The sequence below is a fragment of the Triticum urartu genome, chromosome 1A (assembly GCF_056163025.1).
Source record: "Triticum urartu cultivar PI428250 chromosome 1A, HENAU_Tu73, whole genome shotgun sequence".
Classification (NCBI taxonomy): Eukaryota; Viridiplantae; Streptophyta; class Magnoliopsida; order Poales; family Poaceae; genus Triticum; species Triticum urartu.
Genome location: NC_141873.1, coordinates 396,385,483 through 396,397,048, shown reverse-complemented (window position 1 = coordinate 396,397,048; position 11,566 = coordinate 396,385,483). Strand labels below are relative to the sequence as shown.

General features: G+C 44.7%; 1 pseudogene; it reads left to right on the top strand.

The window, feature by feature from the left end:
- The first annotated feature begins 4,431 nt into the window (after positions 1-4,431).
- On the top strand, positions 4,432-10,964 carry LOC147991402 (uncharacterized; annotated as a pseudogene).
- Positions 10,965-11,566: the final 602 nt, after the last annotated feature.

Sequence of the window (11,566 nt, the reverse complement as noted above, 5' to 3'; positions counted from 1 at the left end):
CTGATTTAAGGATCAATGTACAACCAGGTGCTTATGGAGAAGAACACCCTGTTAACTCAGGAACTAGAAAAGTGTTGGAGCCAGATGTCTGCTGCCAATGGCGAACTAGAGAAATCGCAGAAGGCATCCCCCGGTAATGTTTCCCTACATCGAGAAATCATAATTGTACACTAATAATGCTGATATGGTTGCTTATCTTTGTATTGGATCATTAGACCAACTGCAAGAGCAGCTGGATGCCGCTCGAAGCGAAGAACATGGATCCAAAAAACTGCTAGCAGCGGGTGAACGTGTGTTAACAAAATTCGTTCAGGAGAAAAAGAAGCTCTAGGATTCAAACACCAAACTGGGTGAAGAACTGAAAGATGTGCGAGCTTAGCTAGCCGACTCCGTGAAGGAGAGCAAAAAACTGTGAGGTGGCATATTCAGTATGTGGTCGCATTTATCTTATAACAGTTTGGAAGTAAAAGTAGCTAATATAGCTATGATTGCAGGTATATTAATGGGCTGTCCCGAAGAGGAGGTGTCCGGATCATCAAGTGATCTTCTGCAAGGGCTGTCGCAGTTGCACGAGCAAGCTCGGCAGGCAATGCGGAGTGTAGCCAAGGCCTTATGGCCATCCGACTCCCCTCCAGGGAGTATGGAGAAGCTTGTAGAGCTGTTCAAGGGAGCGCGGCGGCGTATCCGACTGTGGAAGATATCAGCCTGCCGAGAGGGTGCGCGAGAAGCCTGGGCCATGATAAAAACACAATATACCAAGCTGGATCCGAATCACATGGCCTGGGTCGGACCGCTAGGGTCAAGGGGAAGAAATTCCCGTTAGTCTAGTATATGGCCAAGTAGAGGTGGCTGCTAGATACTCCCAACATGATTGTAAATTAGACTGCCTGTTAAACGGTATAGAGGAGGAAATTTTTGAGTCCTAAGTGACTATGTACTTTCCTTCTAGCTGGATAATAAGAACAATTGTCATGGGCAACCTTTTTGCTTCAACCTCCGGACCCGAAGGTGCGGAGTATTTCCAAATACCCTTACGGTAGAGTATACCGTGGTATGCATGGGAACTAGGCGTAGGGGTCATAGTTGCTTGAACAGACAATGTGTATCCGGCTAGTTATGTTATATTACATTATGTAAGAAACATCTTCTAGAGAGAATAGTTCTGTTAAGGGTTCCTTTCCCTGGGTATGCATGCATTTAATGTGCATGTCCGAACTACGATGGAAAAATCCGCAGAGTAAGTAACTTCTGGGGTTTCACAATGGAGTGAATGCAGAAACATCTTTAATTCGCCGACCGAATTTCCCCTTAAGAACGCTAGCTTTAGGCTTCACCCAGTCTGAGGTACACATCTGGATGGCCCGACAATAACAATCGTAGAGGTGCTCCCTTTATGCCCTAGCTGAACTAACGGGAACGTAGGGCATAAGCACAAGATCCAAGCAACCCAGCTTGGCCAAAACTGAAGTCATATCGATGCATATAGTGGCGAAGAAAAGGTACCTATGGAAAAACGCGTATGTGGTTGAAGGAAATATGCCCTAGAGGCAATAATAAAGTTATTATTTATTTCCTTATATCATGATAAATGTTTATTATTCATGCTAGAATTGTATTAACCGGAAACATGATACATGTGTGAATACATAGACAAACAGAATGTCACTAGTATGCCTCTACTTGACTAGCTCGTTAATCAAAGATGGTTATGTTTCCTAGCCATAGACAAAGAGTTGTCATTTAATTAACGGGATCACATCATTAGGAGAATGATGTGATTGACTTGACCCATTCTGTTAGCTTAGCACTTGATCATTTAGTTTGTTGCTATTGCTTTCTTCATGACTTACACATGTTCCTATGACTATGAGATTATGCAACTCCTGTTTACCGGAGGAACACTTTGTGTGCTACCAAACGTCACAATGTAACTGGGTGATTATAAAGGTGCTCTACAGGTGTCTCCAAAGGTACTTGTTGGGTTGGCGTATTTCGAGATTAGGATTTGTCACTCCGATTGTCGGAGAGGTATCTCTGGGCCCACTCGGCAATGCACAACACTATAAGCCTTGCAAGCAATGCAACTAATGAGTTAGTTGCGGGATGACGTATTACGGAACGAGTAAAGAGACTTTCCGGTAACGAGATTGAACTAGGTATTGAGATACCGACGATCGAATCTCGGGCAAGTAACATACCGATGACAAAGGGAACAACGTATGTTGTTATGTGGTTTGACCGATAAAGATCTTCATAGAATATGTAGGAGCCGATAAAGATCTACGTTGTTCTCGAACCCGTAGGGTCCACATGCTTAAAGTTAGATGACGATTATATTATGAGTTTATAGGTTTTGATGTACCGAAGGTAGTTCAGAGTCCCAGATGTGAACACGGACATGACGAGGAGTCTCAAAATGGCCGAGATGTAAAGATCGATATATTAGACGACTATGTTTGGACACCGGAAAGGTTTCGGACATTTATTGGAGTACCGGGGGTTATTGGAACCCCCCGGGAACTAATGGGCCTTGTTGCGCCTTAGTGGAGAGAGAGAGGGGCCGGCCAGGGCAAGAGGCACCCCCCTCCCCTTGAGTCCGAATAGGATAAAGAAAAGGGGGGGGGCAGCGCCCCCTTGCCTTTCCCCTCTCCCACTCCTTCCTCCCCCCTCCTTCTTGGACTAGGAAAGGGAGGGGCAAACCTACTTGGAGTAGGTTTCCCCCTCCTAGGGCGGGCCACCGCCTTGGCCGGCCCTCTCCTCCTCCCCCTTTATATATGGAGGAGGGGGCACCCCATAGACACAACAATTGATCTCTTGATCTCTTAGCCGTGTGCGGTGCCCCCCTCCAGCATAATCCACCTCGATCATATCGTAGCGATGCTTAGGCGAAGCCTTGCATCGGTAGAACGTCATCATCGTCACCACGCCGTCGTGCTGACGAAACTCTCCCTCAGCAGCTAGATCGGAGTTCGAGGGACGTCATCGAGTTGAACGTGTGCAGAACTCGGAGGTGCCGTGCATTCGGTACTTGATCGGTCGGATCGTGAAGATGTACGACTACATCAACTGCGTTGTGCTAATTCTTCCACTTCCGGTCTACGAGGGTACGTGGACACACTCTCCCCTCTCATTCCTATGCATCACCATGATCTTGCGTGTGCGCAGGAATTTTTTTGAAAATACTATGTTCCCCAACAGTGGCATCCGAGCCTGGTTTTATGCGTAGATGTCATATGCACCAGTAGAACACAAGTGAGTTGTGGGCGATACAAGTCATACTGCCTACCAGCATGTCATACTTTGGTTCGGCGGTATTGTTGGATGAAGCGCCCCAGACCAACATTACGCGTACGCTTATGCGAGACTGGTTCTACCGACGTGCTTTGCACACATGTGGCTAGTGGGTGTCAGTTTCTCCAACTTTAGTTGAACCGAGTGTGGCTACGCCCGGTCCTTGAGAAGGTTTAAACGGCACTAACTTGACGAACTATCGTTGTGGTTTTGATGCGTAGGTAAGAACGGTTCTTACTCAGCCCGTAGCAGCCACGTAAAACTTGCAACAACAAAGTAGAGGACGTCTAAGTTGTTTTTGCAGGGCATGTTGTGATGTGATATGGTCAAGGCATGATGCTATATTTTATTGTATGAGATGATCATGTTTTCTAACCGAGTTATCGGCAACTGGCAGGAGCCATATGGTTGTCGCTTTATTGTATGCAATGCAATCGCCCTGTAATGCTATACTTTATCACTAAGCGGTAGCGATAGTCGTAGAAGCATAAGTTGGCGAGACGACAAAAATGCTACGATGGAGATCAAGGTGTCATGCCGGTGACGATGGTGATCATGACGGTGCTTCGGAGATGGAGATCACAAGCACAAGATGATGATGGCCATATCATATCAATTATATTGATTGCATGTGATGTTTATCTTTTATGCATCTTATCTTGCTTTGATTGACGGTAGCATTATAAGATGAGCTCTCACTGAATTATCAAGGTATAAGTGTTCTCCCTGAGTATGCACTGTTGCGAAAGTTCTTCGTGCTGAGACACCACGTGATGATCGGGTGTGATAGGCTCTACGTTCAAATACAATGGGTGCAAAACAGTTGGACACGCGGAATACTCAGGTTAAACTTGACGAGCCTGGCATATAACAGATATGGCCTCGGAACACTGAGACCGAAACGTCGAGCGTGAATCATATAGTAGATATGATCAACATAGTGATGTTCACCATTGAAACTACTCCATCTCACGTGATGATCGGACATGGTTTAGTTGATATGGATCACGTGATCACTTAGAGGATTAGAGGGATGTCTATCTAAGTGGGAGTTCTTAAGTAATATGATTAATTGAACTTAAATTTATCATGAACTTAATACCTGATAGTATCTTGCTTGTCTATGTTGATTGTAGATAGATGGCACGTGCTATTGTTCCATTGAATTTTAATGCGTTCCTTGAGAAAGCAAAGTTGAAAGATGATGGTAGCAATTACACGGACTGGGTCCGTAACTTGAGGATTATCCTCATTGCTGCACAGAAGAATTACGTCCTGGAAGCACCGCTAGGTGTACCACCTGTGCCAACAACTGTAGACATTATGAATGCCTGGCAGTCGCGTGTTGATGACTACTCGATAGTTCAGTGTGCCATGCTTTACGGCTTAGAACCAGTACTTCAATGACGTTTTGAACATCATGGAGCATATGAGATGTTCGAGGAGTTGAAGTTAATATTTCAAGCAAATGCCCGGATTGAGAGATATGAAGTCTCCAATAAGTTCTACAGCTGCAAGATGGAGGAGAATAGTTCTGTCAGTGAGCATATACTCAGTATGTGTAGGTACTGCAATCACTTGATTCAACTGGGAGTTAATCTTCCGGATAATAGCGTCATTGACAGAATTCTTCAATCACTGCCACCAAGCTACAAAAGCTTCATGATGAACTATAACATGCAAGGGATGGATAAGATGATTCCCGAGCTCTTCACAATGCTAAAGGCCGCGGAGGTAGAAATCAAGAAGGAGCATCAAGTGTTGATGGTCAATAAGACCACCAATTTCCAGAAAAAGGGCAAAGGGAAGAAGAAGAAAGGGAACTTCAAGAAGAACGGCAAACAAGTTGCTTCTCAAGAGAAGAAACCCAAGTCTGGACCTAAGCCTGATACTGAGTGCTTCTACTGCAAGCAGACTGGTCACTAGAAGCGGAACTGCCCCAAGTATTTGGCAGATAAGAAGGATGGCAAGGTGAACAAAGGTATATGTGATATACATGTTATTGATGTGTACCTTACTAATGCTCGTAGTAGCACCTGGGTATTTGATATTGGTTCTGTTGCTAACATTTGCAACTCGAAACAGGGGCTACGGATTAAGCGAAGATTGGCTAAGGACGAGGTGACGATGCACGTGGGAAATGGTTCCAAAGTCGATGTGATCGCAGTCGGCACGCTACCTCTACATTTACCTTCGGGGTTAGTTTTAGACCTGAATAATTGTTATTTGGTGCCCGCGTTGAGCATGAACATTATATCTAGATCTTGTTTAATGCGAGATGGTTATTCATTTAAATCAAAGAATAATGGTTGTTCTATTTATATGAATAATATCTTTTATGGTCATGCACCCTTGAAGAGTGGTCTATTTTTGTTGAATCTCGATAGTAGTGATACACATATTCATAATATTGAAGCCAAAAGATGCAGAGTTGATAATGATAGTGCAACTTATTTGTGGCACTGCCGTTTAGGTCATATCGGTGTAAAGCGCATGAAGAAACTTCATACTGATGGACTTTTGGAACGACTTGATTATGAATCACTTGGTACTTGCGAACCATGCCTCATGGGCAAGATGACTAAAATGCCGTTCTCTGGAACTATGGAGCGAGCAACAGATTTGTTGGAAATCATACATATAGATGTGTGTGGTCCAATGAATATTGAGGCTCGTGGCGGGTATCGTTATTTTCTCACCTTCACATATGATTTTAGCAGATATGGGTATATCTACTTAATGAAACATAATTCTGAAACATTTGAAAAGTTCAAAGAATTTCAGAGTGAAGTTGAAAATCATTGTAACAAGAAAATAAAGTTTCTACGATCTGATCGTGGAGGAGAATATTTGAGTTACGAGTTTGGTCTTCATTTTAAACAATGCGGAATAGTTTCGCAACTCATGCCACCCGGAACACCACAGCGTAATGGTGTGTCCGAACGTCGTAATCGTACTTTACTAGATATGGTGCGATATATGATGTCTCTTACTGATTTACCGCTATCATTTTGGGGTTATGCTTTAGAGACGACTGCATTCACGTTATAGGGCACCATCAAAATCCGTTGAGACGATGCCTTATGAACTGTGGTTTGGCAAGAAACCATAGTTGTCGTTTCTTAAAGTTTGGGGCTGCGATGCTTATGTGAAAAAACTTCACCCTGATAAGCTTGAACCTAAATCGGAGAAATGTTTCTTCAAAGGATACCCAAAAGAGGCTGTTGGGTACACCTTCTGTCACAAATCCGAAGGCAAGACTTTTGTTGCTAAATTTGGAATCTTTCTAGAGAAGGAGTTTCTCATGAAAGAAGTGAGTGGGAGGAAAGTAGAACTTGATGAGGTAACTATACCTGCTCCCTTATTCGAGAGTAGTTCATCACAGAAACCAGTTTCTGTGACACCTGCACCAATCAGTGAGGAAGCTAATGATAATGATTATGAAGCTTTAGATCAAATTACTACCGAACCTCGTATATCAACCAGAGTAAGATCCGCACCAGAGTGGTACGTTAATCCTGTTCTAGAGGTTATGTTACTAGACCATGACGAACCTACAAACTATGAAGAAGCGATGGTGAGCCCAGATTCCGCAAAATGGCTCGAGGCCATGAAATCTGAGATGGGATCCATGTATGAGAACAAAGTGTGGACTTTGATTGACTTTCCCGTTGATCAGCGAGCCATTGAAAATAAATGGATCTTCAAGAAGAAGACTGACGCTGACGGTAATGTTACTATCTATAAAGCTCGACTTGTTGCAAAAGGTTTTTGACAAGTTCAAGGGATTGACTACTATTAGACTTTCTCACCCGTAGCGATGCTTAAGTCTGTCAGAATCATGTTAGCAATTGCTGCATTTTATAATTATGAAATTTGGCAAATGGATGTCAAAACTGCATTCTTGAATCGATTTCTGGAAGAAGAGTTGTATATGATGCAACCGGAAGGTTTTGTTGATCCAAAGGGAGCTAACAAAGTGTGCAAGCTCCAGGATCCATTTATGGACTGGTGCAAGCCTCTCAGAGTTGGAATAAACTCTTTGATAGTGTAATCAAAGCATATGGTTTTATACAGACTTTTGGAGAAGCCTGTATTTACAAGAAAGTGAGTGGGAGCTCTGTAGCGTTTCTAATATTATATGTGGATGACATATTGTTGATTGGAAATGATATAGAATTTCTGGATAGCATAAAAGGATATTTGAATAAGAGTTTTTCAATGAAGGACCTCGGTGAAGCTGCTTATATATTGGGCATCAAGATCTATAGAGATAGATCAAGACACTTAATTGGACTTTCACAAAGCACATACCTTGACAAAGTTTTGAAGAAGTTCAAAATGGATCAAGCAAAGAAAGGGTTCTTGCCTGTGTTACAAGGTGTGAAGTTGAGTAAGACTCAATGCTCGACCACTTTAGAAGGTAGAGAGAAGATGAAAGATATTCCCTATGCTTCAGCCATAGGCTCTATCATGTATGCAATGCTGTGTACCAGACCTGATGTGTGCCTTGCTATAAGTTTAGCAGGGAGGTACCAAAGTAATCCAGGAGTGGATCACTGGACAGCGGTCAAGAACATCCTGAAATACCTGAAAAGGACTAAGGATATGTTTCTCATTTATGGAGGTGACAAAGAGCTAGTCATAAATGGTTACGTCGATGCAAGCTTTGACACTGATCCGGACAATTCTAAATCGCAAACCGGATACGTGTTTACATTGAACGGTGGAGCTGTTAGTTGGTGCATTTCCAAACAAAGCATTGTGGCGGGATCTACGTGTGAAACAGAGTACATAGCTGCTCCGGAAGCAGCAAATGAAGGAGTTTGGATGAAGGAGTTCATATCTGATCTAGGTGTCATACCTAGTGCATCGGGTCCAATGAAAATCTTTTGTGACAATACTGGTGCAATTGCATTAGCAAAGGAATCCAGATTTCACAAGAGAACCAAGCACATCAAGAGACGCTTCAACTCCATCCGGGATCAAGTCCAGGTGGGAGACATAGAGATTTGCAAGATACATATGGATCTGAATGTTGCAGACCCGTTGACTAAGCCTCTTCCACGAGCAAACCATGATCAACACCAAGACTCCATGGGTGTTAGAATCATTACTGTGTAATCTAGATTATTGACTCTAGTGCAAGTGGGAGACTGAAGAAAATATGCCCTAGAGGCAATAATAAAGTTATTATTTATTTCCTTATATCATGATAAATGTTTATTATTCATGCTAGAATTGTATTAACCAGAAACATGATACATGTGTGAATACATTGACAAATAGAATGTCACTAGTATGCCTCTACTTGACTAGCTCGTTAATCAAAGATGGTTATGTTTCCTAGCCATAGACAAAGAGTTGTCATTTGATTAACGGGATCACATCATTAGGAGAATGATGTGATTGACTTAACCCATTCCGTTAGCTTAGCACCTGATCGTTTAGTTTGTCGCTATTGCTTTCTTCATGACTTATACATGTTCCTATGACTATGAGATTATGAAACTCCCGTTTATCGGAGGAACACTTTGTGTGCTACCGAACGTCACAACGTAACTAGGTGATTGTAAAGGTGCTCTACAGGTGTGTCCAAAGGTACTTGTTGGGTTGGCGTATTTCGAGATTAGGATTTGTCACTCCGATTGTCGGAGAGGTATCTCTGGGCCCACTCGGTAATGCACATCACTATAAGCCTTGCAAGCAACGCAACTAATGAGTTAGTTGCGGGATGACGTATTACGTAATGAGTAAAGAGACTTGCCGATAACGAGATTGAACTAGATATTGAGATACCGATGATCGAATCTCGGGCAAGTAACATACCGATGACAAAGGGAACAACGTATGTTGTTATGCGGTTTGAACGATAAAGATCTTCGTAGAATATGTAGGAGCCAATATGAGCAGCTAGGTTCCGCTATTGGTTATTGACTGGAGACGTGTCTCGGTCATGTCTACATAGTTCTCGAACCCGTAGGGTCCGCATGCTTAAAGTTAGATGATGGTTATATTATGAGTTTATATGATTTGATGTACCAAAGGTAGTTTGGAGTCCCGGATGTGATCACGGACATGACGAGGAGTCTCGAAATGGTCGAGACGTAAAGCTCGATATATTGGACGACTATGTTTGGACACCGGAAAGGTTCAGGAAGGTTTCGGACATTTATCGGAGTACCGGGGTTTACCGGAACCCCCCCGGGAACTAATGGGCCTTGTTGGCCTTAGTGGAGAGAGAGAGAGGGGCCGGCCAGGGCAAGAGGCGCGCCCCTCCCCTTGAGTTTGAATAGGACAAGGAAGGGGGGGCGCCCCCCTTGCCTTTCCCCTCACCCACTCCTTCCATCCCCCTCCCTCTTGGACTAGGAAAGGGAGGGGCAAACCTACTTGGAGTAGGTTTCCCCCTCCTAGGGCGCGCCACCCCCTTGGCCGTCCCTCTCCTCCTCCCCCCTTTATATACGGAGGAGGGGGCACCCCATAGACACAACAATTGATCTCTTGATCTCTTAGCCGTGTGCGGTGCCCGGCTCCACCATAATCCACCTCAATCATATCGTAGCGGTGCTTAGGCGAAGCCCTGCGTCGGTAGAACATCATCATCGTCACCACGTTGTCATGCTGACTAAACTCTCCCTCAACACTCGGCTGGATTGGAGTTCGAGGGATGTCATCGAGTTGAACGTGTGCAGAACTCGGAGGTGCCGTGTGTTCAGTACTTGATCGGTCGGATCGTGAAGATGTACGACTACATCAACCGCGTTGTGCTAATGCTTCCGCTTCCGGTCTACGAGGGTACGTGGACACACTCTCCCCTCTCGTTGCTATGCATCACCATGATCTTGCGTGTGCGTAGGATTTTTTTTGAAATTACCACGTTCCCCAATAGTGGTGAGCTTGATGCTCGAAGAATAATAGCAAGCTTCTGTACGAGAAGCCCCCAGGTATAATGAACGTACATATGTAGAGATGCACGCATCAGGTAAGGACGGTCTAGCCATACTGAAGCCGTAAGGCTAAAAAACGAAAAGAGAGAAGAAATAACAATAATAACAGGGGGGAGGAGACGAACACAGAGTTCGGCTCTAGGCATAGAATCGGCGTAGTTTGGCCGCATTCCAGGGGTTCGGCTATAGGTGATTGTCTGACGCGTCACGCAGGCGGTACGCTCCTCTGGTGAGAACTTCGTCAATGATGAAGGGACCCTCCCACTTGGGCTTGAGTTTGTCCTTTTTCTTCTCCGGCAGGCGTAGAACGAGTTCACCAACGTTATAAGTCTTGGGCGCACTTCTCTGCTTTGATACCTGCGAGCCTGCTGTTGATAAAATGTGGAACGGGCTTTTGCAACATCGGGCTCCTCCTCCAAGGCATCTAGGCTGTCCTGCCGATCAAGCTCAGCTTCTCTCTCTTCGTACATGCGCACTCTAGGTGAGTCATGAATAATATCGCAGGGTAACACTGCTTCTGCACCGTACACCATGAAGAAAGGTGTATATCCAGTAGTGCGGTTGGGTGTGGTCCGCAGCCCCTAGAGTACGGAGTCAAGTTCCTCCACCCAGTGCTTGTCTGATTCTTTCAAAGACCGCACTAGTCTAGGTTTGATGCCGCTCATAATAAGACCATTAGCCCATTCGACTTGACCGTTTGTTTGCGGGTGATAGACCAAGGCGTAATTGAGCTTAATGCCTAGATTAGCACACCAGGTTTTCACTTCATCGGCTATGAAATTAGAGCCATTATCGGTGATTATGCTGTGTGGGACACCATACCGGTGTACCACGACGGATATGAAATCTATCACTGGCCCCGCTTCGACCGTTTTAACTAGTTTGGCCTCTATCCACTTAGTGAATTTATCCACCATGACCAGCAGATACTTTCTCTTATGGCTTCCTCCTTTAAGGGGTCCTACCATATCGAGTCCCAGACCGCAAAAGGCCAAGTGATGGGGATTGTTTGCAAGGCAGTGGGGGGCATATGGATTTGGTTGGCAAAGAGTTGGCATCCGATGCAACATTGGACAAGGTCCTGTGCATCTGCTCGGGCCGTCGGCCAATAAAACCCTGTAGGGAAGGCCTTGCTAACAAGGGTCCGAGCTGCGGCATGGTGACCGCCGAGTCTGGCGTGAATTTCAGCCAAGAGCTGCCATCCCTCTTCCTCGGAGATACATCATTGAAGAACTCCGATAGCGCTTTTCTTGTAGAGCTCTCCATCATGAACCTTATAGGCCTTTGATCACCGGACGATGCAGCGGGCCTCATTCTGGTCCCCTAGA